At 42.2% G+C, this 26,814-nt stretch overlaps 1 protein-coding gene across 3 annotated transcripts in view; it reads right to left on the reverse strand.

Moving 5' to 3' along the window:
• Nucleotides 1–26,814, reverse strand: part of CDH12 (cadherin 12) — an 863,358-nt gene that overhangs the window by 706,395 nt on the left and 130,149 nt on the right. The gene's annotated exons all lie outside the window — the stretch shown is intronic.

Here is a 26,814-nt window from a genome sequence, read left to right on the forward strand (position 1 = left end):
CCAAAAATTAATAAAAAGTGATCTAAAAGTTTTAGAAATGCAAATGTGGTATCAATAAAAAGCACAGATGATGGTGCAAAAAAGGTGCCTCCATACCACCCCATATACGGAAAAATTAAAAAGTTATAGGTGGTCAAAATAGGGCAAAAATAGAAAAGTAGAACACGCTCCGGGGACTGATTACAAACGGGGTGCCGCGTTCAAGATCACGGGGGTCCCCAGCAGCGGGATTCCCGTGATCAGGCATCTTATCCCCTATCCTTTGGATAGGGGATAAGATGTCTAAGCACCGGAGTACCCCTTTAAGGACGCAGGGTTTTACCGTTTTTTGCATTTTTAGTTTTTTCTCATCACCTTCTAAAAATCATAACGCTTTCAATTTTGCACATAAAATTCCATATTATGGCTTATTTTTTGCACCACCAATTTTACTTTACAGTGACATTAGTCATTTTAATAAAAATATCCATGTCGAAATGGAAAAAATAAATAATTGTGCGATAAAATTGAAGAAAAATTGCAATTTTGTAACTTTTGGGGCTTCCATTTCTACGAAATGAATTTTTCAGTAAAAATGACACCTTATCTTTATTCTCTAGGTCCATACCATTAAAATGAAACCCTACTTATATAGGTTTGATTTTGTCTTACTTCTAAAAGAAATGTACACGTTTAAAATTGTCATCTTCTGACCTGACCCCTATAACTTTTTTTAATTTTTCTTCATACGGGGCGGTATGTGGGCTCATTTTTTGTGCCATTTTTATATTGCTTTTTATTCATTTTTCATTATATAAAAAGTGACCAAAAATATGCTATATGCTTTTTTTTGCGCATACGCCATTGACCATGCGGTTTAATTAATGATATATATTTATAGTTCGGACATTTCCACATGCGGCGATACCACATATGTTTATTAAAATTTTTATTTACACAGTTTTTTTTTTAAATGGGAAAAGGGGGTGGATTCTTACTTTTATTAGGGAAGGGGATCTTTATAGACTTTTTTTTTTTCACTTTTTTTTTGCAGTGCTATCGGGACGAGCCAGTATGATGCGGGGTCACAACGTGTCCTTACGTTTTATACCGGGACCGGGCGCAGGGTGTACAGGTACGCCCTGCATCCTTAAGAGGTTTAGGGGTTAATAAAAAAAACATTATAATAAAAATAATAATGATAGTACTATAACAATAGTGTTTATAGCAGCTTACAGTCATAGATTTCTACATTGATATTTTGAGGTACACCAGCATTTCACAGCATTTGTGTTGTATTTAGTTGTCAGGAGCTTTAATTATGGCATCTGTAGTCTTCTCTGGGTCCTAATGTACTTCTATATGAAATTGCTGTCATATGGAGGAATAAACATGCCAAGACCAATGTAATACCCTTTACACTTTAAGGCAGTTCAGGAACTGTTAAATGGTAACTAAAGGTACGCCTTATATGTATGCTTTCTTATGAAATCAGAGGCATATAATGGTACAGTGTCTCCCAGAAAGGGGTATATAGATTCTTCTCTTAAAGCAAGGTAGAGCATTTCTATAGCACAGTCCTGAACAGAGTTACCACATGGTAGCATAGTATCCATGAGATTCGGCTAATCTGTGCCCTGGATTTTTGCTATTCAAACACTAAGTTACATGTCATTTATTCTAGTACTCATGAGTAGGTGCTAAATAACATATGTGTCACAGATTACATTGTGAACTATGCTTATCCCCATTGAAAACAATCAGAAGTGCATTGAAAGTGCACAAAAATCATGTGTGAACTTGTTTCAAAGAACAGCAACTTTAAACAATGGTCTTCAGTAATAAAGGGGTACTCCGGTGGGGGGGGGGGAAACATCAAGTGGTGCCAGAAAGTTAAACAGATTTGTAAAACTCTTTTAACCCCTTAAGGACTCAGGGTTTTTCCGTTTTTGCACTTTCGTTTTTTCCTCCTTACCTTTTAAAAATCATAACCCTTTCAATTTTCCACCAAAAAATCCATATTATAGCTTATTTTTTGCATCGCCAATTCTACTTTGCAGTGACATTAGTCATTTTACCCAAAAATGCACAGCGAAATGGAAAAAAAAATCATTGTGCGACAAAATCGAAAAAAAAAACGCCATTTTGTAACTTTTGGGGGCTTCCGTTTCTACGCAGTGCATATTTCGGTAAAAATTACACCTTATCATTATTCTGTAGGTCCATACGGTTAAAATGATACCCTACTTATATAGGTTTGATTTTGTCGCACTTCTGGAAAAAATCATAACTACATGCAGGAAAATGTATACGTTTAAAAATGTCATCTTCTGACCCCTATAACTTTTTTATTTTTCCACGTACGGGGCAGTATGAGGACTCATTTTTTGCGCCGTGATCTGAAGTTTTTATTGGTATGATTTTTGTTTTGATCTGACTTTTTTTATCACTTTTTATTCATTTTTTAATGTTATAAAAAGTTACCAAAATACGCTTTTTTGGACTTTGGAATTTTTTTGCGCGTACGCCATTGACCCTACGGCTTAATTAATGATATATTTTTAGAGATCGGACATTTACGCACGCGGCGATACCACATACGTTTTTTTTTTTTTTTTTACACTGTTTTATTTTTTTTATGGGAAAAGGGGGGTGATTCAAACTTTTATTAGGGAAGGGGTTAAATGACCTTTATTAACACTTTTTTTGAACTTTTTTTTTGCAGTGTTATAGGTCCCATAGGGAACTATAACACTGCATACACTGATCTCTCATCCTGATCACAGGCGTGTATTAACACGCCTGTGATCAGCATTATCGGCGCTTGACTGCTCCTGCCTGGATCTCAGGCACGGAGCAGTCATTCGTCGATCGGACACCGAGGAGGCAGGTAAGAGCCCTCCCGGTGTCCGATCAGCTGTTCGGGATGCCGCGATTTCACCGCGGCGGTCCCGAACAGCCCGACTGAGCAGCCGGGATACTTTCAGTTTCACTTTAGAAGCGGCGGTCAGCTTTGACCGCCGCTTCTAAAGGGTTAATACCGCACATCACCGCGATCGGCGATGTGTGGTATTAGCCGCGGGTCCCGGCCGTTGATTAGCGCCGGGACCCAAGCGATATGATGCGGGATCGCGGCGCGATCCCGCTTCATATCGCGGGAGCCGGCGCAGGACGTAAATATACGTCCTGCGTCGTTAAGGGGTTAAAGATCTTAAAAGGGGTATTCTAGGAATAAAAACTTTTTTTTATATATCAACTGGCTTCAGAAAGTTAAACAGATTTGTAAATTACTATTAAAAAAATCTTAATCCTTCCAATAATTATCAGCTTCTGAAGTTGAGTTGTTCTTTTCTGTCTGGCAACAGTGCTCTCTACTGACATCTCTACTTGTCTCGGGAACTGCACAGAGTAGAAGAGGTTTACTATGGGGATTTGCTTCTACTCTGGACAGTTCCCGAGACAGGTGTCATCACAGAGCACTTAGACAGAAAAGAACTATTCTAATTCAGCAGCTCATAAGTACTGAAAGGATTAAGATGTTTTAATAGAAGTAATTTACAAATCTGTTTAACTTTCTGGAGCCAGTTTTTTTTTTTCTGGATAACCCCTTTAAGCCTTCCAGTACTTATCAGCTGCTGTATGCTCCAGAGAAAGTTGTGTAGTTTTTTCCAGTCTGACCACAGTACTCTATGTTGCCATCTATGTCTGTTTTAGGAACTGTCCAGAGCAGAAGAGGTTTCCTGATGTGTACAGAGGTGTCAGCAGAGAGCACTGTGGTCAGACTGACACTTTAAGTATGATTTATAAAGATAACAATGTATGTGGATATATTTTAGGACAGACAAAAAAATATATTCCTTTATCTTTCAATCTAGACCTAACATAATTAACTTTGTTTTTCCCTGGCATTTAGCCACTCTTCCCCATCCTTCCCCACACTCTCATGTCGTCCTACATTGCACTGGGAAGCCTGAGGAAGCTGCACCTGCGCAGTGAAACGTGTTGCACCTTTACCATTAAAGGAGATTTATCTTGATGTACGCACCGTGTTTGACTTTCCCCGATCAGCGCCACGAAAATTCCCGGTCTCTCCGAAGTTCCATGGTCTCCATAATCTTCATGGGAAGGCTGCAGATGGGTCCATGAATATTTTGTCATTCATTACGTGCTGTCCATTGTTGTGTATGCCGGTACACAACCGGAGCCGGTAAGCTGCCATAGTGCCCCCCTCTGTATAATTACCATCCAGCACGTGTGATTCTCCACAAGGAGCGCCTTTTTGTTGCTTTTATATCTCACATTCTACATTGCACTGTAGAACACAAAGCTTGTGGAAATATTTGCCCTTGGATTAATTTTTTTTTTTAACAGATGCATTGGGGAAACGGGGGGGGGGGGGGGGTATAATTTAAAAAAAAAAAAAACACTACCCTGATCCCCAGCAGCTGTTGCGCCATTACTCCGAGTGCCTGGTCCTTTCAGCTACTTCCATGGTTTCTGTTGATATGTTATCCCCATGGCTACTGCCCTGCTTTGCCATTCACTGATCACAAATGTATTTCCCTTCAGTCTTGGAATGGCTGAGCAGGGCAATTCTGTGGGGATGAGGTATTATCAGGAAGTAGCCAGGAAGGTTGTGCAATGGCAATGGTTAATGTGGCAGCTGCATGGGATTGAGGTAGGTACGTTTACCATCTGTAAAATAAAATGGTTAACCCTTTAAACCTTGTCTGGTTGACTGAGCTCAACCCCATCTATTTTTCTCAGTCGAAAAGGAACAAATCAGGAGGAGGAGATTACTCTCTGTGTTGTCTGCAAGATCTCTACAGAACAGTTTTAAGTGTTTTAACTGCTTATGTACACTGACAAAATTACCTACAGTTTATTTTTTATATTAATCTCTAGCTTTTTAGATCATTTAAAGTGTTTAATACCTAAATTTATTTATATAAAAATCTAATAATGGTCAATTGGCATTCTGTGAATAATGAACATTTTCCCATCTGCTACATACAAAAGATGCATTTTCTACAGCCACGTAAATAAGTGACATGTCACTTATTTACGCAGCTGTAAACAAATGTGTAACTATTTTTAAATATTGTGTGCAAAACAACCACCTTTCCATAGACTTACATAGGCACATTTATGTTAAAAATGCAGACCCAATCTGTCCGCTATTTTGTAGGCGCATTTTACAAATGAACTATGCCTGAAAAACAATGTGTGTGTGTGTGAAAAAACTCTATGTGCACATGGCCTAACACTAAAGAGACAGAATGTTACAGTTTAATCTAATTTGAAATAACAGACAGGCTACATTCACACTACCATTGCACGCCGTCAAAAACGGCCGTCAAACTCTTTTTGGGGGGGGGAGTTTGACGGCCGTCATTTTGACGGGCGTAACAGGCAAAAACGGGTCCTGATGGACCCCTATATAGTCAATAGTGTCTGTCAGGCGCCGCTATTTTCAGAGAAAATAGCGGGAGAAGAAGACGCTGCAAGCACTATTTTTTCTCCCGCTATTCTCCCCGGCGGTCCTGACAGCCGTCACACTACCGGGTCATCACGATAGTGTGAAAGGGGCCTTATGTGAAAGACGGAGTTAAAATTTCCTACATGCAATAACCACTTTCCTTGGTACTATCATCGCTGGACTAAAATGTCCAACAGGTACTTCACTAGAAGCTATCAATGACTGTTTATATATTATTTAATGGGTGCTCAATATGCTTATGCATTATTTAGGTGCTTTATATATATTTAACTGCTTGTACAATTGTATAAGTCATATTTATATTTATTATATGTTGCATTGATTTACACTTTGGCATTGTTCACGCCCATGATAAAATTTAAATGGTTATATAAGTATTTATCATTACCAAAGGTTATTTCATTTATTAGGTTCCAGTAGTCCCTTTTGTTGTTGAAAATAAATCAGGAGAGTCATAGGAAGGCTAAGGATTCTGCCAAAGGGTTAAACAGGTTTGCTGCCTGAGCTCACCCCACAATTTGATATTAGCCATTGTACTTAGATTATTGTTAGGTTATGAGTCTAAGGCTCCAGGCCATACTCTATTGCTACGTATGAAGAGCAGGGACAGAAGGTTTGTGGAATATGCTGGGAGGACGAGTAAGTAGCTCCTTCTGTAGATAAGACAGGTATTCTGTGTCATTTCTACCTCATTTTTGGGAGATTATTTAAAAAGTGGTTTAGCAGTGTGAAAGGAATTATCTTGTTTTAGTACAACTCCATTCCATGATGAATAAAGATTGGTTTGTAATAAAATATATTTAATAAATATTGAACTGAAGTAAAATATAAACCTTTGCTTTAGATACAAAACTGGAATGGAATTGTACCATGTATTACTCACTCTTTGCTTATCTGTATTGTCAATAATAAATTCTGTATACATGATGATGACGCCAAATGACCTTGAATATAACTGTGCATCAGCAAACAGAAAATATATAAAGCTACGCCATTCTGCTTTAATGAACAGAATCATATACAGAATTATAATGGTTTGCATTATCCGAGTATCTTCTTAATAATCTTATTAACTAATTTGAAGCCTTGTGTCATACAGACAGGAAGTTTTTTCCTTATAAGATCATGATTGATCAGATTGTCAGGGATCGCTGGGCACAAGACCATAATGGGGCCTCTCCTGTTTATCAACCACAATTTCAAATTGTGGAGCAGCTGAGATTGTTTTTGCCTGTTGGTTGATTGGGAGCCCATAGAAAGGTGAGCTTTTGAGATCTGTTCACATAGTGTGGTGCTTTGCGGCAGCCATTGTTGCTTTGGTGTTGTGCCTGTGAAGTGGTATGGCCCAAAGTCACAAGGCTTAGTCTGTCAACAGACTAGCAGGCCACTCACTCTGTGAATGCTGGTGTTTTGGCAGTGGTGGTTGTGTCACAGCTCTTTCCCTTTTATGTTAGAGACCCATTTGAATGTGGTGGCTGAAAACAGAGATGAGCAATTATTATTATTTTTTTTTTATTTGATTTGGATGATTCGCCGAATTTTCCCAAAAAATTTGGTTCGGTCGGAATATATCTGCGGTAAATCGCTATTAAAAATGGCTGTTTATGGGCTACAGAGAGCCTCAATAGGGGTGCAGAGCACTTTGCCTTGACATAACACGCATAGGGAGTGTGATGTGTTAGTGAAATAATACTGTTATTAAGTATGACATGCAGCTTAGAGGCGTCACTATTGGAATCACTGTCGCAGAGTGGCACAATGACAGAGCCTGGAAGTGGCATCAGTATAAGGAGACCCTATAGTGGCTGAATGACACAGCGTGGAGGTGGTGGCAGCATGAGGAGATCATATAGTGGCTTAATGACACAGCGTGGAGGTGTTGACAGCATGAGGAGACCATATATTGGCTGAATGACACAGCCTGGAGTTGGTTCCAGCAAGAGGAGACAATACAGGACGGAATGACACAGAGTGGAGGTGGCTGCAACATGAGGAGACCATATAGTGGCTGAATGACACAGCGTGAAGGTGGCAGCAGCATGAAGAGACTATGTAATGGCTGAATGACCCATCCTGGAGGTGGAAACAACCTGACGGGACTATAGGGACTAACAATTGAAAAGATTAAAGATATTTTTTTACATTTAAATTGAAGATTTAAAATAGATGAACCTAAAAAGTTTTATTTAATGTGCCAGCAGCATGAGGAAACCACATGACAGCACAGTGACACAGCCTGGAGGTGGCAGCAGCATGAGGAGACCATAATCTGGCAGAATGACACAGCCTGGAGGTGGCGGCAGCAAGAGGAAACCATTTAGTGGCTAAATGTCACAGCCTGGAGCTGGCGTCAGAAAGAAGAAAGCACATGGTGGCTGAATGAGACAGTCAGGAGCTGGCATCAGCCTGAGGAGAACAATGGTAGCAGTATGAGACAGCCTGGAGATGGAATCAGCATGAGGAGAATATATGGTGTTAGAATGAGACAGCCTGGACCTGGCATCAGCATAAGGAGAACATATGGTGGCAGTATGAGATAGCCTGGAGCTGGCATCAGCATGAGAAGAGCATATGGTGGCAGAATAAGACAGCCTGGAGGTGGCATCAGCAGCATCAGGAGTCCTGAAAGTGACCCAGAAACAGAGTGGGGCAGTATGTGGCAATATCAGTACCCAGTGACGAAGGTGGGTAAAAAAAAAGGAGAACTTGGCATCAAATGTGTGGCATCAGGCGGGTGGCAGGATCAGAATAGTAGCTGAGGCAGGTAGGCAGAAGAAAATGGTCTCTTTTGTAAAAGTGTTAGTTTGCACAAGTAAGTATTGAGGATATGCATTACGTAAAACTTAACTTTGAATAATTTTCTTAGAATAAAATATATGTACAAAATGACAAAAGGAAAGGTGTGCAAAAAACACCATGTGCCACCTACATTTTGATGTTATGCAAAGACCTCTAAAAGGTGGAAGGGAACAATGTATGGTCCATTGTAACCAGTGGTGGTAAAAACTTACCTGTAGGGCCCTACTCCTGCACTATTAATTCCCTTCTTGGCAAGTGTTCCTCGCCCTAAAAAGGGCAGCTCCACACAGGAACCTCTCCCTATTTCCACCTACAAACACTGCCATTTCCCAGGGTTTTTAGGTGGAAATTGTATGTCAAGTATGTCAGGCAGAGAAGTGCTAGGACGTTCACAGAGGAGTGGCAGAGGCCGAAATTCATCAGGCAGAGGTTGCAGCAGACTAGGGGTGAGTGGCAGCAGGAGTTGCAGCAAGAGGCCTGAGCTCCCGGTATCAGCTAGCGGTCGTACCTTGATCAGCAACCCATCTGCCATCATCGATTGGTGAACACGGTCATTCACTTCATCATAAGTGACATCTGACACCCCCCAGTCAACAGTCGGTGGGTTCCTCAGACATATCCTTAGTTGGCATGGCCCGGGAGAAGTCCCTGTTCTCCCATTGCCTCTGTCTATGCTGTTCCCTCCCCCACAGAAGTATCTTATGCTGTGGGTTCAGCTCCACTATTTAGTGAGGATGATCTACAAGGGGACAGTCAGCAGCTACTGCCCACCCAAGAAGTGGAGGAGACATCCATTAACTCCTCCACTAGGCGGGTAAGTAGTGTATGGTGTCCATTTTAGGACAGCATCAGCCGTCAAGCTGTACCTCGCTCATCCTTCAGGTGTCAGGCAAAACCTTTTTCCTGCCTCCTCCCCTCTTCCGTCAGGCGTCAGGCAAAACCTTTGTCAACTGTACCTCACTCATCCTTCAGCCAAAACGGCGTCCCGCCTCCTCCGTCAGGCAAAACCTTTGTCATCCTTAAGTCTGTCAAACCTCAGATGAAAATGAAAGTGCTGAGTCAGCAGAGCTTCGGCAGACCTGCTAGCACAGACAGTGTGTGATTGGCTGCTGCCAGCAAAGATACTGTGATTGGTTGATGGGAGCGTAGGTGTGTGCAGTCCCGCTCCACTGTTTAGACACATTTCTTTACAAACCCTAATCCTCTCATGTACCCAGCTGACAGGAGAGGAGGAGCAGGAGCAGCCAGAGGAACTAGAGAGTTATGAGGAAAGCGAGACAGATGACCCAGACACACTGTGGCAGTATGCAGTGGAGATGGAGTCAGGGAGTCCCTCTGAGTCACTTGCACAAATGGCATGATGCATGCTCACTTGCTTGCATAGTTACAGCCGAATTGTCACCATTCTGCAGCGGGATGACTTGTGGCTCTCCACCTTAGTGGACCCTCGCTACCGCCACAAAATAGGGGCCTTTTTTACACCCACTAAGAGGGAGGACAAAGTGACCTACTACAGAGGCATCCTATGTAGTAAGTTGGCCGATCGGCGCCATCGCCATCGTCCATCCTCTCGCAGGTCTGAGTCGGGGGGCCCCATGTGCTTACCTTCCACTGCGATGGTTCCTGGGGAGGGGAGGGGTGGCAGGAGCAGTTCCAGCTCCATCAGCAGCAGCCTGAGTCTACAGTCGCTGATGAGTAGCTTTCTTCACCCGCATAGTGAAGCAACTCATCAGCAGCAGGTACACTTGGAGCAGGACCTGAACCAGCAGGTAGTGGCATACCTTGACATGCCCATGCCAACACACCTTAAAGATCTGCTGGACTTCGGGGCAGCAAAACTTGATTTGTGGCTGCAACTAGCAGAGTTTGCCCTGGAAAAGCTGTCCTGCCTGGCCAGTAGTGTGCCATCAGAGCAGGTGTTTGGTGCGACGGGGGCCATAGTCACCCCAAGGAGAACTCGTCTGTCCACAATAAATGTGGAGAGACTGAACTTTGTGAAGATGAATCAGGCGTGGATAAGCCAGGATTTCCAACCACCAATGCCTGATGCATGACAGTAGAATGACCGTGGTTCCACACCAACACTTCACAAATATGGATAAAGCCAAACAGATTTAAGGCGCTGCTCCCCAGTTACAAACATTCCTTCGCATCAGACCTTTTTCAACCACCTTCATCACCGGGTACTGGTATTGCCACCCACCGCACCACTCACCGGGTCACTTTCAGGACTCCTGATACTGCTGCTGCCACCTCATTAAGCCACTATATGGTCTCTTCTCATGCTTCAGCCAACTCCAGGCTGTGTCATTCATACAGTGTAGGGTTTGCTGATGCTTCAGCCATCTCCAAGCTGTGCCATTCATCCAATATATGGTTTACAGATGCTTCAGCCACCGTCAGGCTGGGCCATTCTTCCAATATATGTTTTACTGATGCTTCAGCCACCTTCAGGCTGTGACATTCATCCAAAATATGGTTTACTGATGCTTCAGCCAGCTCCAGTCCCTGTCATTCAGCAATTACATGCTTTAATGATGCTGCTGGGGCTAGGACTTTACCTGTATATGTTTATGGTAGTACTAGGTACCATACATCTTCAATGGAAATTCATCTTTTATTCTTAGAAATTGTGAGGTCCTATTGTCTCCTCATCTGCCGCCAACTTCAGGCTGTACCATTCTGCCACTATATGGTCTCCACATGCTTCAGCCACCTCCAGGCTGTTCCATTCAGACACTATATGGTTTCCTCATGCTTCAGCCAACCTCAGGCTGTGTCATTCAGCCAATATATGGTTTTCTGATACTATTGGGCCTGGGCCTAAAACAATTTTATGGTAGTACTAGCTACCATAAATCTTCAATTTAAATTCCCAAATTCATATTTTAATCTTTAGGGATTGTGAAGCCCTAGTGTCTACTCATCCTGCTGCCAGCTCCAGGCTGTGTCATTCAGTAACTATATGGTCTCCTCATACTGATGCCACCTCCAGGCTCTGTCATTGTGTTGCCATGTGACATGTGACTCCTTGTTAGATTTGGTCCTTTGTACCCACATGCCGGGGCCCAGGACACTAAAACTTGGAAGTTAAAATTTCAATTTCAAAATCCTAAAGTTCAATTTATAAATCTTAAATTTCTATTTAAAAATCTTAAATTTTAATGGTCTCTTCATGCTTCTGCCAACTCCAGGCTGTGCCATTCAGACACTATATGGTCTCCTCATGCTTCAGCTACCTCCAGGCTGTGTCATTCAGCCAATATATGGTTTACTGATGCTGCTGGGCCTAGGCCAAAAAATTTTTATGGTAGCACTAGCTACAATAAATCTTCTATTTAAATTTCAAAATTCATCTTTAAATCTTAGGGATTGTGAAGCCCTAGTGTCTACTCATGCTGCTTCCAGCTCCAGGCTGCGTCATTCAGCAACTATATGGTCTCCTCATGCTGACAACACCTCCACGCTATGTCATTCAGCCACCATATGGTCTCCTTGTGCTGTGAGCACCTTCACGCTGCGTCATTCAGCCACTATATGGTCTCCTCATGCTTCAACCCCATCCAAGCTGTGTCATTCAGCCACTATATGGTCTCCTCATGCTGCCGCAAACTTCAACCTGTGTAATTCAGCCACTATATGCTGCCGCCAACTCCAGGCTGTGTCATTCAGCCACTATGTGGTCTCCTCATGCTGCCGCCAACTCCAGGATGTTTCATTCAGCCACTATATGTTCTCCTCATGCTGCCGCTACCTCCACGCTGTGTCATTCAGCCACTATATGGTCTCCTCATCCGGCCGCCAACTCAAGGCTGTGTCATTCAGCCACTATATGGTGTCCTCATGCGGCCTCCACCTCTTAGGCAAATTCGATTCACTCATCCCTACTTAGGACTATAACAGGAACAAAATGGTACACCACATAGATGAACGTACGTGGTATGCACTTATGAGGGGAGAACAATATGCTCCACTACACTTACAACAGTATTTGCTCATCCCTAGCTTTAAAGGGAAAAGAAGGCTAATACTATTTGATCAAAATATGTACTAATATGTTTTTTTTTTCTCTGAGAAGCAGTAACTCATTGTATAACATTTGGATGTGCTGCCATGTATTCCATTTTTCTCTCTCCATAGAAATACACTCAATAACCCGCCCAGATTTATCTATCTATCTTAACCAAAAATGAGTAAAATTTTGTCTCAGACTGATATCAACCAATCACAGCTCAGCTTTAATTTCTCAAATTGCTCTGGTGAAAGGAAAGCTGAGCCATGATTGGTTGGTATCTGTGTGAGACAAAGCACTGATTTATACAGCTATTACTATTAAAGGTTCTTTATTAGATCATTTTTTTCTTTGTATTCCATTACATTAAAGTGTAACCTTATTATGATTCTGAAGCAACATCTGCCACAGAAATCCTGATTTTGGCATCCACAAAAACATTGTACATGTTCAATGTTTTTGCGAATTCTGCAATGAAATGCATTGCCGTTGTCATGAAAGGGGGCGTCAGGAGTTAATGCACCCTAACTGTCCCTAAAACCTTTGGCCCTTCATATTGCCCATCAGCCCTATGTGATGTATCGACAACCATGAAGACAGTCCCTATGGGCGTCAAGTCAAACAAAACAAATGGAACATTACATGTCGAGGAACAAGTCAGGAACATAACAGTAATGCTACAAAGCAACAAACAGATAATACAAGGCAGGTTATAGCAAACTAAAAAAGGACAGGATAACAAGCACAATCCACACTAGACCAAAAACACCACACTCCATAAAAGGAGTGGACAGCAATAATAACTCTAAATGGACTTCTTGCTACGGGAACACTAAACAGTGTGGAAGGGATACCAGCCAAGGAGGAAACATAAATAAAAAGACATGAAACACGGGCATAGACTTCAGCATACTCCTAGATAGATACAATAGCACAAAGCTCAGAACAGGTTCTATCCTAGGAGATCTAGGATCCAACAAGGCCAAACTGGACTGATAGAAAGGCATAATGTAAACACAGACTAAGATTCACAAAACTCATGCAAAATAGAATACAATCTGAACACGGGTATAAACAAGGAACACTAAGGCCCTCATTTACTATTGTAAACCCGACTTGTTTTGTCGGGTTTTTTTGGTGCATCTTTGTCTGCGCCATGTCGCAGACATCGTGCGCCAGTCTGCGACACGATGCAACATTTTTTCCCGACGGACCCGATGTGGATTCTCCCAAACCCGAAAAAGGGGCGTAACCCGACATTTCTGAGCTTTCCCACGTATTTATAAAGGTTTCCAACCCGAATTTGTTGAATTGTTGTGGATTTTTTCCCGACAACTCAGAGGAGTTGGAAACCAAAACCAACAAAACCCAGTGCGACAAACAGGATGCGAGATAATAATAAATACCAGGGGAAAAAAGCAGTCGAGTAAGAAAGCAAGATAGACTTACAACCCGATTTTCTAAGTAAATGAGGGCCTAAATGTATGCAATGCAAGAATACTAAAACCTTACAAGGTACTAAACAAAGCAGTCTAAAATCCAGATATCAAAAACATAGACAGGACAGATAACCATGGTAAAAATCAGGAAATGTGCTCAGACAGACAAAGGGGAATTAAGAAACAGGGTCAGAGAAACAGGTGAAGTTACCAGCCCAGAGCAGCACCTGAAGAGGCCTTATATACCCTCCTAGTGCTGAAGGGCTGGAAGCTTTAACTCTCACATTACCAGAGAGAAGTTAACACAGAAACTGTCCAGACATAAACAGCACAAAAACGAACATCACAGCCGTCTATGAGCGCATCCTCAAGTGGTCCTCCCCTATTGGTGGAATGTCTGCACAGAAATTTTCCACACAGACATTCCACCATTTGAACATTGCCTAAGCCAGTACTTCTTCACTTTGGTTCTTAACACTGAGATCTAGACTGATCAACACTTTTAATATGTCCGGGCATGCTGGGAGTTGTAGTTTTGCAACATCTGGAGGTCCGCAGGTTGAAAACCACTGCACTAGCCCATTAGTTCCCTATACCATTAAAGAAGGGAGGGCTCAATATTCGCGAATATGTGCATAAATTTTCACATATGCGCAAAAATATGCGGGAAAAAGAAGCGAATATAACGAATATGCTTATTTCGCGAATATATGATGAATATTCGTCCATATATTCATGAAATATCACAAATTTGAATGTGGCCTATGCCGCTCATAACTATTTATAATACCCAAACAGTTTTACCTTTTTCCTAATTGACAAATCTTACAAGTCAAGTAATTATGTTTATACACTGTTTCCATACTACAAAATCCCTAATATAACTGCAGTATTTATTTTAGGTTGTAATGCTGTTTATTTGCTGTGCAAATACAATTTCGATGAATCGGCATTAACAGGATATAGAAAATGACAATGAATGCTTGACATGTTTTACATCTATTTTACTGTCATTAAGTAAACTAATTAAGTGTTAATCAAAAGCTAAAATTGGTGCTGAAGTGCAACAAAAATATGCTAAAAGTTATAAAATGTGGTTTATGTTAACACTAGATAAAATAATCCATAGGCTCTGCAGTTAGATGTGTGATTGCAGACACTGTCAGTCGCCATAATACAGTATATAAATCTGTGTCTTCGCTTGACACCTGAGCAATATGTCACGGATTCTTATTTGCCATTCCATCTGCAGCAAAAGTGATCCACAAGTTCATGAAAATGACAGTTACTTGCTGCACAGCAATTTCAATCAAACATTTTTTTAGCATTTTTAATACAGTCATCTTGTTTGATGCGTATGTATGAATTGAAATAAGCATATTTTGAAATAAATAAAAGCAATATACAAAAAGAACAGCAAACTCTTGCTACAGTACCGCCAATTTACCAAAAAAGGATTTCTGGCTTTAAAGGACATCTGTAGTGCTCAGAACTTACCCCCTATCCAAAGCATAGGGGGAAGTTATAGATTGCGGGGGGGGGGTCTGAGTGTTGGATGATGCAGGATGTTGCATTGGAAACATGTCTGTCCATCACTGCTTGATGGTATTTAGATCTACCTCTATGTATCCAAATGTCTGAACATCTTGGGAGAGATTTATCAAAACCTGTCCAGAGGAAAGGTTGCCCAGTTGCCCATAGCAACCAGTCTTTTTTATTACAGTTTGGGTTGGCCTAATGGGATGTCAACAATTGTTTAACATCTATTAATGAGGAGGTCTACAACTGTTTATTAGGTGTGTTCTTTTAGCATTAGTCCAAGCGTGGCAGGTTTATTGGTCACTAGTGTTGCTCGCGAATATTCGCAATTCAAATTTTATTCGCGAATATCGCATATTCGCGAATTTTATTCGCGAATATCGCATATTCGCGAATTCGCGAATATTCGCGAATATAGTGCTATATATTCGTAATTACGAATATTCTTTTTTTTGTTGTTGTTTTTTCACAGTACACATCACAGTGATCATCCCTCTCTGCTTCCAGCTTATGTGGTGTAAGAAGGCTCTAATACTACTGTGTGAGACTGGTGTGCGAATTTTCGCATATGCTAAAATATAGATATACTAATTTTCGCATATGCGAACTTTTGCATATGTTAATTTTCGTATATGCTAATTTTCGCATGCGCTAATATTCGCATATGCGAAAATAAAACAAGACTATTACGAATATGCGAATATTCGCGAATATGACGAATATTCGTCCATATATTCGCGAATATTCGCAAATTCGAATATGGCCTATGCTGCTCAACACTATTGGTCACAAATCAATGCAAATATGCAGCAAGGGGAAGATTTATCAAAACCTTTGCAAAAGGAACAACTGTCCAGTTGCCCATAGCAACCAATTCAACAAAATGAAAGAAGAGAGCTTATTGGTTGCTATGGGCAATTGGGCAACTTAACAACTGTGAGTCGGACCTAATGCTGCTGTAATCTCCCACTGGCCCCTGGTTTTGCTTATCATGCACAGGTAGGTTAGTTTTAGGTCCCGTGCCACTTGAGAAACCTTGGCATTGGTGTGCGGCTCAGTTATGTCCTTCATCTAAGGATTTCCTGGCTAATGTCTCAATTTAACATCAGTGTTGAGGGTTAGCCAATGTCATTGTTCACATCAACTACAGTAGTGCACCTAAATTCCTGTATTGTATTATTCTAATTGTTACACATCTACACCATTTATCTCGTGTAGGATGCCATTGCGGCAATTGAGGTCTGTTGCAGGCTACCCCCATTGTATGTATTTTTATGCTGGGGATCAGCCTTAGCAACAGACCACAAGGGCAGGATCTGCTCCCCCAGCATATATGCACAACAGCATTTGGGGTTGAGCACCTCCTGCCCACCATTTGAGACCAACTCTTTTTTGTTGTTTAAATTATAACTGTTATATACCAGGCAAGGCTAAGAGAATTTGAATGTTTAACCTGCACATGCAGGTAGGAACCTTTAAGAAGGGAGTGCAGTGTCCTTGAACCCGTGTTTCAGCTACACAAATGTGAAGTTGTCATGTGGTGGAGGAATCTCTTGCTAAGTGCCTAAATCTGCTTGGCAACTACAATACAGAATGTGCTCCGTTGTGTGATCTCCTCAATAGACGGACACACGCTAACTAAGTCTGTGCTTACCGAGGATGGTTGAACCGACCACTTACAACATTGGATAGGGGGAGATTTGTAAGGGTCAAAGATTTGCATTCAAATTATATAAGATGAGTGGATCATTTAGTCACATGACACACACTTCTCAGCCAGTTTCTATATATAAACTTCTGAAAAGGCTGAGGGAGGAGTCCCTAGTCCAATCCCCTCCCTCCATGGGGCTAGAGCTAAAATCCAGTTTAGCCTGGCTGTATCCAGGGTAGTGCGAACACCTCTCCTATCTCCTACCAGTCAGTCAGAGAAAAGTGTTTACACCTAGTCAGAGTTTTCCTCCAAGGTCAAGTCAGTAAAGTAACTAATTTAAGCAAAAACGTGTTTTATGCAAGAACTAACACTGTTCCAGTTGCAAGAATCACTTGACCTAAGATAGGTCTGGGTCATGTGTGCAGTGATCACAGAACTGTGTAGACTAAACTGTAAGTTGTTTGCAAATTAAACCTGTGTATGGCTCCTTTTTTGCACATGACCACCAAGACTAGATATCCCACCTTTAGTTAAGCGCAATGCCACTTTCACTCTGCCATCTCAAACAGTGTTAAGAGTCCCTGTGGAATGCCTCTGCCTATTGTGAATTTAATGACCCAGACCATGACCAACATGAGGACTATAAGCTCATACTTCCCACAGGTGTCCTGACACTATTCAATCTGCGCTGCTTGTGGTCTGTTGCACATTTGTTTTTTGTTTTTTTGTTTTTTTAAGTCCTAGCATTACAATCAGCACAGTTTACCCTTTTAGGGTGGGGTCACACGTGCCATATTTTGCTGCATATTTTCTGCAGCTGATTTTGCTACCCATTGACTTCAATGGGTAGGAAAATATGAAGCAGCAAATAGGCAGTAAAATACTCAGCAAAATATGGCCAATGTGACCCTATCTTGACATGACAAATTGGGGTTTAAGCCCCTAAGAACTGTTGAGTAAGACTGCCTGTTGAACACCTTAGGTTTGTCTGAGCTGCTGTTTGTCAATTTTAATTACCAGAATAGGGGAAATATATAGGAGGATGATAATGTTGTGCATAAAGGGATACTTCAGTGGTAGGGTGTCTTACCCCTTCCAGCATCCTAGCTGAGTTTGAATGCTTTGTAATCTGAAAAGATTTGCAATTAAAGTTGATGAACAAAGAAACACAATTTGGTGAGTGCTATCTTTTATTCTCTTTTGTGGCATTTGATGGTAAGGTCTGCCTTTGCTTGACATGTAGCATGCCAAGGTCACTCTGTTAGTAGTGGCTTTGAAGGACAATTCAGTGTGTACACCTACTGTGCCAGAGTAAACTCTTGCTTGTTGTCTATTAATTATTTATACCTAGGATGTAGGAATAGTGCTGGTGTTCTGTGACATTTTCTTTTAATGTTGTCTGAATTCCAGAATAACAGAATAACCCTTTAAACCAAACACAAGAAAAAAAAAAATCTGGATGAAATTAGATAAAAAGTGCAAACAACCCCATACACTGCTATGGAGGCTATATTCGGCTTGTGTATGCAGCCTTATGGAGCCATAATATGTGCATAAGATGTCACAATTAATCTCTATCGATTAGCTCTAGATGTTCTAAGCTACTACTATTTTAATAAACAGATGCTTTAAATGTGTGGGAATCTTTTCTAAGGTAAGGTTTGTATTCAATTAAAATCTGCGAGTCACTGATATGAGTGGAAGAAGGTATGAAGACTGGTAGCCAGGTGATAGATGTGACCATCAATCTTTATGGGAAGAACATGAGCTACAAACAGTGGAGAGAAAAAAAAACCACACTACGACGGAACAGGAAGATTGATGTATACTGTGTTATATGGAAATGTATCGCATTCAGGCACAAACAGGTGACTGCAAAGACATGTATCAGGGAGGCAACTGTATACTATATCTGTAGGAAAGAAATGTAATGAACAATTTATATAGATCAAAGACATTTATGACATTTCATGAATTTCAGAATCAGTCCTAACAATGCTGCAGTGCACAATAATTCTACAACAAAAGGAGAGACCTACGTCAAAACATCCCTGTGCACATACAGTATGACGTTCATGTCTAAAGAAACTGACTGTCAAGGTTAACAACTTCTGTGTAGAGAAAAAAATGGAGCAGTTGCAATGCCCATAGCAACCAATCAGATTGCTTCTTTAATAAAAAAAAAAAAAACTGAAAAATAAAAGAAGCAATCTGATTGAACTGGTAATTTTTTCCCCCTCTGCACAGGTTTTGTTAAATCCCCCCATGAACTCTATGAAGTCAGAGTGGAGGTTTGTTCACAAAGAACAGATGTCTCTCTGGCTGACTGGACTATCCACCAATTACATGATTATTCATTTATTTAAATTGCCATTATATAACACTACATTTCATCTAAAGAGGCTTAAAGGGGTACTCCTGTGGAATTTTTTTTAAATCAACTGGTGCCAGAAAGTTAAACAGATTTATATATTACTTCTATTTAAAGATCTTAATCCTTCCAGTACTTATCAGCTGCTGTATACTAAAGAGGAAGTTATTTTCTTTTTTTATTTCTTTTTCAATTTCTGACAACAGTGCTCTCTGATGACATCTCTGTCCATGTCAGGAACTGTCCAGGAACTTAACGCAGACAAAAGTGTCAGCAGAGAGCAAGATAAGACTGAAAAGAACTTCAAAAAGAAAAGAACTTCCTCTGTAGCATACAGCAGCTGAAAGGATTAAAGGGTTACTACCGTGCTGACATGGTAAAGGATAGGATAGGGGATAAGTTGCCTGATCGCACGGGGTCCTGCCGCTGGGGACCCCCGCAATCTCACACGCAGCACCTGCTCTCATCAGGCCCCGGAGCGAACATCCACTCCGGGTCTGATGACGGGGCCGGTGATCGTGATGTGACAGCCCCGCCCCTGTGTGACACCCCGCCCCGCCCCTCAATGCAAGTCAATGCAAGCCCCTGCCATAGACTTACATTGAGGGGACGGAGCGTGAAGTCACATGGGGGCGGATACTCACGATACTCCAGCCCCGTGATCGGCAGTCATCAGACCCGGAGCGATGTTCGCTCCAGGGCCTGATGAGAGCGGGTGCTGCGTGCGAGATCACGGTGGTCCCCAGTGGCGGGACCCCGTGCGATCAGGCAACTTATCCCCTGTCCTTTAGATAGGGGATAAGTTGTCAGCACGGTAGTACCCCTTTAAGATTTCAAAATAGAAGTCATTTACAAATCTGTTTAATTTTAAAGTGCTAATCCCAAATGATAAGATAAGAAGACCATCAAATAAAATAAGCCATGTACCCACATTGATCAGTTGATCACTAGTCTTGCTTCAATTTACAGAGGGTTTGTCTTTGTGAAATAGCAGCAGTAAATGAGCTCTTAAAAGAGGTATTCCAACACTTATTAATATCCCCTATCCACAAGATCACTGGGGGTCTGACCACAAGGACCCTGCAATCTTCTGGCTTAAAGAAAAGGCAATATGACCTTGTGTAACGCCACTTTATTCATCCTCTATGGAGCCACCAGAAATAGCTGAGCACTCAGTTTACCTTTTCTTACTTATATTTACATCATTTTTTTACTTTATTGTACTTATAATTATTTAAATCCATGTTCACACCAACAAATGTAAGCGATCTTTTGCAAATTTTGGTAAACTGTGAGTTAAAATATTAAACTTTAGTTCAAATAAAAACAGATTAAATAAAACAGTCTTCAAATCCTTTATAAAATAAAATAAAAAAATAAAAAAAATAAATGTAGGCTGTTTCATTTGCAGGTTGCCGGGAAACTGACCACCTTTCTGAAGTAACTTGTGGACTTCATATTAAATCTTACATTTTTGCAATATAATATTTGGTAATACATATCTGTGCATTTTTGTTTTGAATAATTTTTAGAGATATGTAAATAGAATTTCTTATTATAATTCAACAAGGCACTATGGCTACATTATAATAAACCTGTGTGCAAATGATGAAAAAAAAAAGCTGAGCCCTGTCCCAGAGAGAATGAATGGAGTGATGATGTGAATGTAAATATTGGTAGATTTTACATCAGAAGGAATGGTAATGTAACTGTAATGCAGCTACTATCACATCTACATGTTATACTGAAACACACAAACATATATGGGGGAATTTATCACGGATTTATCATTTTTCTACACCTTTAATTTTTCTGGTGTCAATGAGTACAGGCATCAAATTAATTAAAACGTTAAATGGCATGTGATAAATATGATACTCGCATACTTTGTATGGTTCCTTCTATGTAACTTTTTAACCATTGTGGCAAAATATGTGACAAACACTGCCCACAAGTAGTTTTGCAAGCCAGGTCTTGGATAATGAAGATATGCCACAAATGAAGGGCTTTTGTGACAAAATGTGCAACAAGACACACATGATAAATGTATGACCACTGCAAAAAGTCAATAACACTATGACATAGCTATACAGGTTTAAAAAAGCATCTTAAAACAAAAGTTGCAAAGAAAAGTCTCTTAACAGCAACTGCGACAAATCGTGCGACAGATCAACACCACAAAAATCGTCAAACTAATGATAAAAAAATTTCCCCCATAGAGTCAAAAATAAAACAGAAGAAAGGTGGGTAACTTGGAAAATACTTAAATATACAATAAAGTGCAGCATAAAGTAAGATTTATTTTGTAATATTCTATCAAAAAAAAAAAAAAAACAATGATCAGTATCTCCTAGTGCTGTAAACCATAAGCACATAGTAGCAATGTCACATTAAACATTGTGGCCCTTATTTACTAAAAGTGTCAGGTTTTTATTAGTGGGAAAAGTTGTTTCAGACTTGCAGGATTCCACTCAATGTACTATGGGGTCGCAGATTTACAAGTAGGAAACATTTTTTGACCTGCTATTTTTAGGTGGAAATTTCCAGCCATTTATACACAGGATTTTCTGTGAATTCAATAGTAAATAGGTCTGGTTGTGAAATCACGCCCCTTTTCAGACAGACCAAGACCCCTTTGTGACAGACCCCACACCCTTTTCTGCTTTTCACAATGCAATGTTGTTTTTTTTGGATTTTCCTGGCGCACACTGTCCCACACTGTCCCACACTGTCCCACACTGTCGCAGACTGGCGCAGACACTGGGGGATATTAGCAATCAGCCTAAAACCCTAATTGTCTGTTTTTTCACATAGCAACCAATCACAGCTGTGATTTGTTGTTATGGGAAAAAACAGACAATTAGGGTTTCAGGCTGATTTTGGCCACTATGCGCCAAATATTACCCGACAAAAACTACTGTGATTCAGTACTTGGTTTCCTATGTCGCAATTGTGTGTCTGTGTTGGTATCTATGTGACAAATATACAAGTACTAGAAAAATTACATTCATTTGTATATGGACTTTGGATCAGGATATCTTATCTCGGACTAAACCCATTAAAAAAAAGTCCTATCAGCATGTAATCGGCTTCAAATAGTTTAATATGGCTCTAAATATTTGCTGTTCTGTTATTGTGGAAGACAATTATTATATCCAATGTGGATTGGTGTTAGAGAGTATAAAGCTGAGCATCCTATGTTCCCTCAGGGATGTAATCCAAGGGGCAAACTAATATTTCTTTAGTATTATTAAAGGAAAACTGTAGTGGTATATACCTTATACCCTATCCAAGGATAGGGAATAAGTTATAGATCGTGGGGGTCTGACCATTGGGACCTCTGCGATCTCCTATATGGGGCCCCAGCAGTTTGCATGAAGGGAGCGTTTCGTCCGCATATGACTCGGTGGCTGATACGCCCCCTTCATGTATCTTTATGGGATATATGGGAGGGCATGTTGGCCGCTGCATCATGCTGGGGACAGACACGCCCCCTTCCTGCGCACTGCCGGGGCTCCATACAGGAGATTGCAAGGGGCCCCAGCGGTCGGTCCCCCCGCAGTCTATAACTTATCCCCTATCCTTAGGGGATAAGTTATACACAACTACAGATTTCCTTTAAAGGGGTACTCCGGTGAAAAACTTTTTAAACAGAAAGTTAAACAGATTTGTAAATTACTTCTATTAAAAAAATCTTAATCCTTCCTGTACTTATTAGCTGCTGAATACTAAAGCGGAAATTCTTTTCTTTTTGAAACACAGAACTGTCTGCTGACATCAGGAGCACAGTGCTCTCTGCTGACATTTCTGTCCATTTTATGAACTGCCTAGAACAGCATATGTTTGCTATGGGGATTTCCTTTTACCCTGGGCAGTTCCTAAAATGGACAGAGATGTCAGCATAGAGCACTGTGCTCGTGATTCAGCAGACAGGCTCTGTGTTTCAAACGGAAAATAATTTCCACTGTAGTATTCAGCAGCTAATAAGTACAGGAAGGATTAGGATTTTTTTTTATAGAAGTAATTTACAAATCTGTTTAACTTTCTGGCACCAGTTGATTTAAAAAAAAAAAAAAGTTTTCCACCGGAGTACCCCTTTAAGCTGTTGATGTTTTTGAGAAATTAACAATGGTTAGAGATGAATGAGCCGAATCAGGATTCAACCCGAACTTTATGATTTTTGAGGCACGCACGACAAACAATCAAGCTTTTACCAGTTTGGCTCACGCGCAGGGGCGTACCTAGAGCATTTGGCACCCGGGGCGGACCCTTTGTTTGGCACCCCCCCCCCCCCGCCCACCACACACATGCACCCCCCTTAATTACACCCCCTCCCTCCCCCCAGGGGCGGACTGACAACACTCGGGGCCCACGGACCAAAAAAAAAAGGCAAGGGCCCCTGCTAGGCTCTGCAGTTCGTCAATCTTCTGCCACGCTCCTATTCCCCCCAAATCCCACACACAATAAATAAAAATTTATATATGTAAGAAACACTTTAACGTAAGTAAATTTCCATGACCAATAATACTGGTATACAAGGAGTAAATATATACCACCACACAATAACTGGATAATACCGCCATACTGTACTGAATAAAACCACTATATACAGACCAGTATACTATAAAGGATCTGTATACAATATAAGTGATTATATACAGGACCATATGGCGGTAGTTATCAGCTGTACACAGGATCTGTATACCATATAAGTGATTACAGTTACATTTTGGGACTCACAATTACGTCTTTTCTGATCAGGGGCGTCCCCTTTCCTTTTCTTCTCTGTCCGGATAAGACATCTGCAGGAAAAGCATGTCAGACTCTGCATATATTCAGTGCCCTCCCCTCCTCTACAATCTTCCCATCTATAGTCCTACAAACTGTAATAATGCCCTCCTCGGTGTCCTGCACAGTAAAAGGGAAGGTAGGTAGCCAGGAAACCCCCTCTTTCCCATAGGTAAATGCAGAGTTACACCCCCCCCCTGTTTCCCATAGGTATATGCATAGGTATATGCAGAGTTACACCCCCCCTCTTTCCCATAGGTATATGAAGAACTACCCCCCATCTTTCCCATAGGTATATGCAGAGCTACCCCCCCCTTTCCCATAGGTATATGCATAGCTACCCCCCCTCTTTCCCATAGGTATATGCAGAGCTACCCCCCTCTTTCCCATAGGTATATGCAGAGTTACACTATATACCTATGGGGAAGGGGGGGGTGTAGCTCTGCATATACATATGGGAAAGAGGGGGGGTGTAGCTCTGCATATATTTATGGGAAAGAGGGAGGGTAGCTCTGCATATACCTATGGGGAAGAGGGGGGGTGTAGCTCTGCATATACCTATACAGAGCTACACCCCACCCTCTATACATCTATATAATAATAAAATAATAAATCTAAAAAAAAGTGGTTCTGTTTCACAGTGATCTCACCAGCAGAATAGTGAGTACAGCTCTGGAGTATAATACAATACTCTGGGTCCTAAGGCAGTGTTTGCCAACCCAGGCGCCTCCAGCTATTGCAAAACTACAACTCCCAGCATGCCAAGACAGCCAAAGGCTGTCCGGGCATGCTGGCAGTTGTAGTGTTGCAACAGCTGGAGGCTCCCTGGTTGGGAAACACTGGGTTAGGCCTTAAAGGGGTAGTCCAGTGGTGAAAAACTTATCCCTTATCCTAAGAATAGGGGATAAGTTTGAGATCGCGGGGGGTCCGACCGCTGGGGCCCCCTGTGATCTCTCTGTACGGGGCCCCGGCTCTCCGGCCAGATAGCGGGTGTCGACCTCCGCACGAAGCGGCGGCCGACACGCCCCCTCAATACATCTCTATGGCAGAGCCGGAGATTGCCGAAGGCAGCGCTTCGGCTCTGCCATAGAGTTGTATTGAGGGGGCGTGTCGGACGCCGCTTTGTGCGGAGGTCGACACGCCCCCTTCCCGTGGTCTGTTGGGGCCCCGTACAGGAGACCGCAGGGGGCCCCAGTGGTCGGACCCCCCGCAATCTCAAACTTATCCCCTATCCTTAGGATAGGGGATAAGTTGTTCACCACTGGGTTCACCACTGGACTACTACTTTAAGGCAGTGTTTGCCAACCCGGGCACCTCCAGCTGTTGCAAAACTACAACTCCCAGCATGCCTAGACAGCCAAAGGCTCTCCGGGCATGCTGGCAGTTGTAGTGTTGCAACAGCTGGAGGCTCCCTGGTTGGGAAACACTGGGTTAGGCCTTAAGGCAGTGTTTGCCAACCTGGGCGCCTCCAGCTGTTGCAAAACTACAACTGCCAGCATGCCTAGACAGCCAAAGGCTCTCCGAGCATGCTGGCAGTTTTACTTTTGCAACAGCTGGAGGCTCCCTGGTTGGGAAACACTGGGTTAGGCCTTAAGGCAGTGTTTGCCAACCCAGGCGCCTCCAGCTATTGCAAAACTACAACTCCCAGCAAGCCTAGACAGCCAAAGGCTCTCCGGGCATGCTGGCAGTTGTAGTGTTGCAACAGCTGGAGGCTCCCTGGTTGGGAAACACTGAGTTAGGCCTTAAGGTAGTGCTTGCCAACCCAGGCGCCTCCAGCTATTGCAAAACTACAACTCCCAGCAAGCCTAGACAGCCAAAGGCTCTCCGGGCATGCTGGCAGTTGTAGTGTTGTAACAGCTGGAGGTACCCTGGTTGGCTAACACTGTCTTAGGCCCTAAGGCAGTGTTTGCCAATCTGGGTGCCTCCAGCTGTTGCAAAACTACAACTCACAGCATGCCCGGACAGCCAAAGGGGTTGAAGGGGGAGGTAGAAGGGGGGCAGGCAGGTGGGGGGGGGGTTACCTATATGGTGGTGGGTGATGGGAGGGAGGCCATGCAGGTGGGGAGCTGGTTACCTGTACGGCCACAGTAGCGGGAGGCCTGGTGCTTCAACATTCTGCTGGAGGGCGCATGCTCACCTCCAGCGCGCTCCTCTCTGCCGGCACCATGACTCACGCGTCATCACTAACGTGATGACGCTTCTCCTAGGCAGCCACAGCGGTGCTGTAGGGCCGCAGGCTGCTTGGGTGGTAAGGAAGGGGGGGGCACGGCTCTGGGGGGGGGGTTGCGGGCGGACACAGAGCGCGAGCGGCGGCAAACAGCGCGGGCGGCGGCAGAGTGTTAAAAAAAAAAAACTTTCATTTTGCGGAGGCGGGTCAGTCCCCTGGCACCCCCCTTGAGAGTGGCACCCGGGGCGGGCCGCCCCCTGCGCCCCCCCCTAGGTACGCCACTGCTCACGCGAGCCTGTAAATAGCGCAAAAGAACGTGAAAGCATGCTTTTTTGGCGCATGGCTTCAGTAGCAAGTGAGGTGCAGTGATCTGTATCTAGCCTGTAGTGCAAATCCAGTTCTGGTGCATTTTATATTGTTTCACAAAGACCTTCAATACTCATGTGTTATCCTGCCACGCAAAAAGCATGTTTAAGTTACACGTATCTAAACTGTAGTGTTAATACCGTTTTAATACATTTAATATTGTTCCACAAACACTTTTAATACTCATTGTACTGTTATCTCTG

The sequence above is a fragment of the Hyla sarda genome, chromosome 5, assembly GCF_029499605.1.
Source record: "Hyla sarda isolate aHylSar1 chromosome 5, aHylSar1.hap1, whole genome shotgun sequence".
NCBI lineage: Eukaryota > Metazoa > Chordata > Amphibia > Anura > Hylidae > Hyla > Hyla sarda.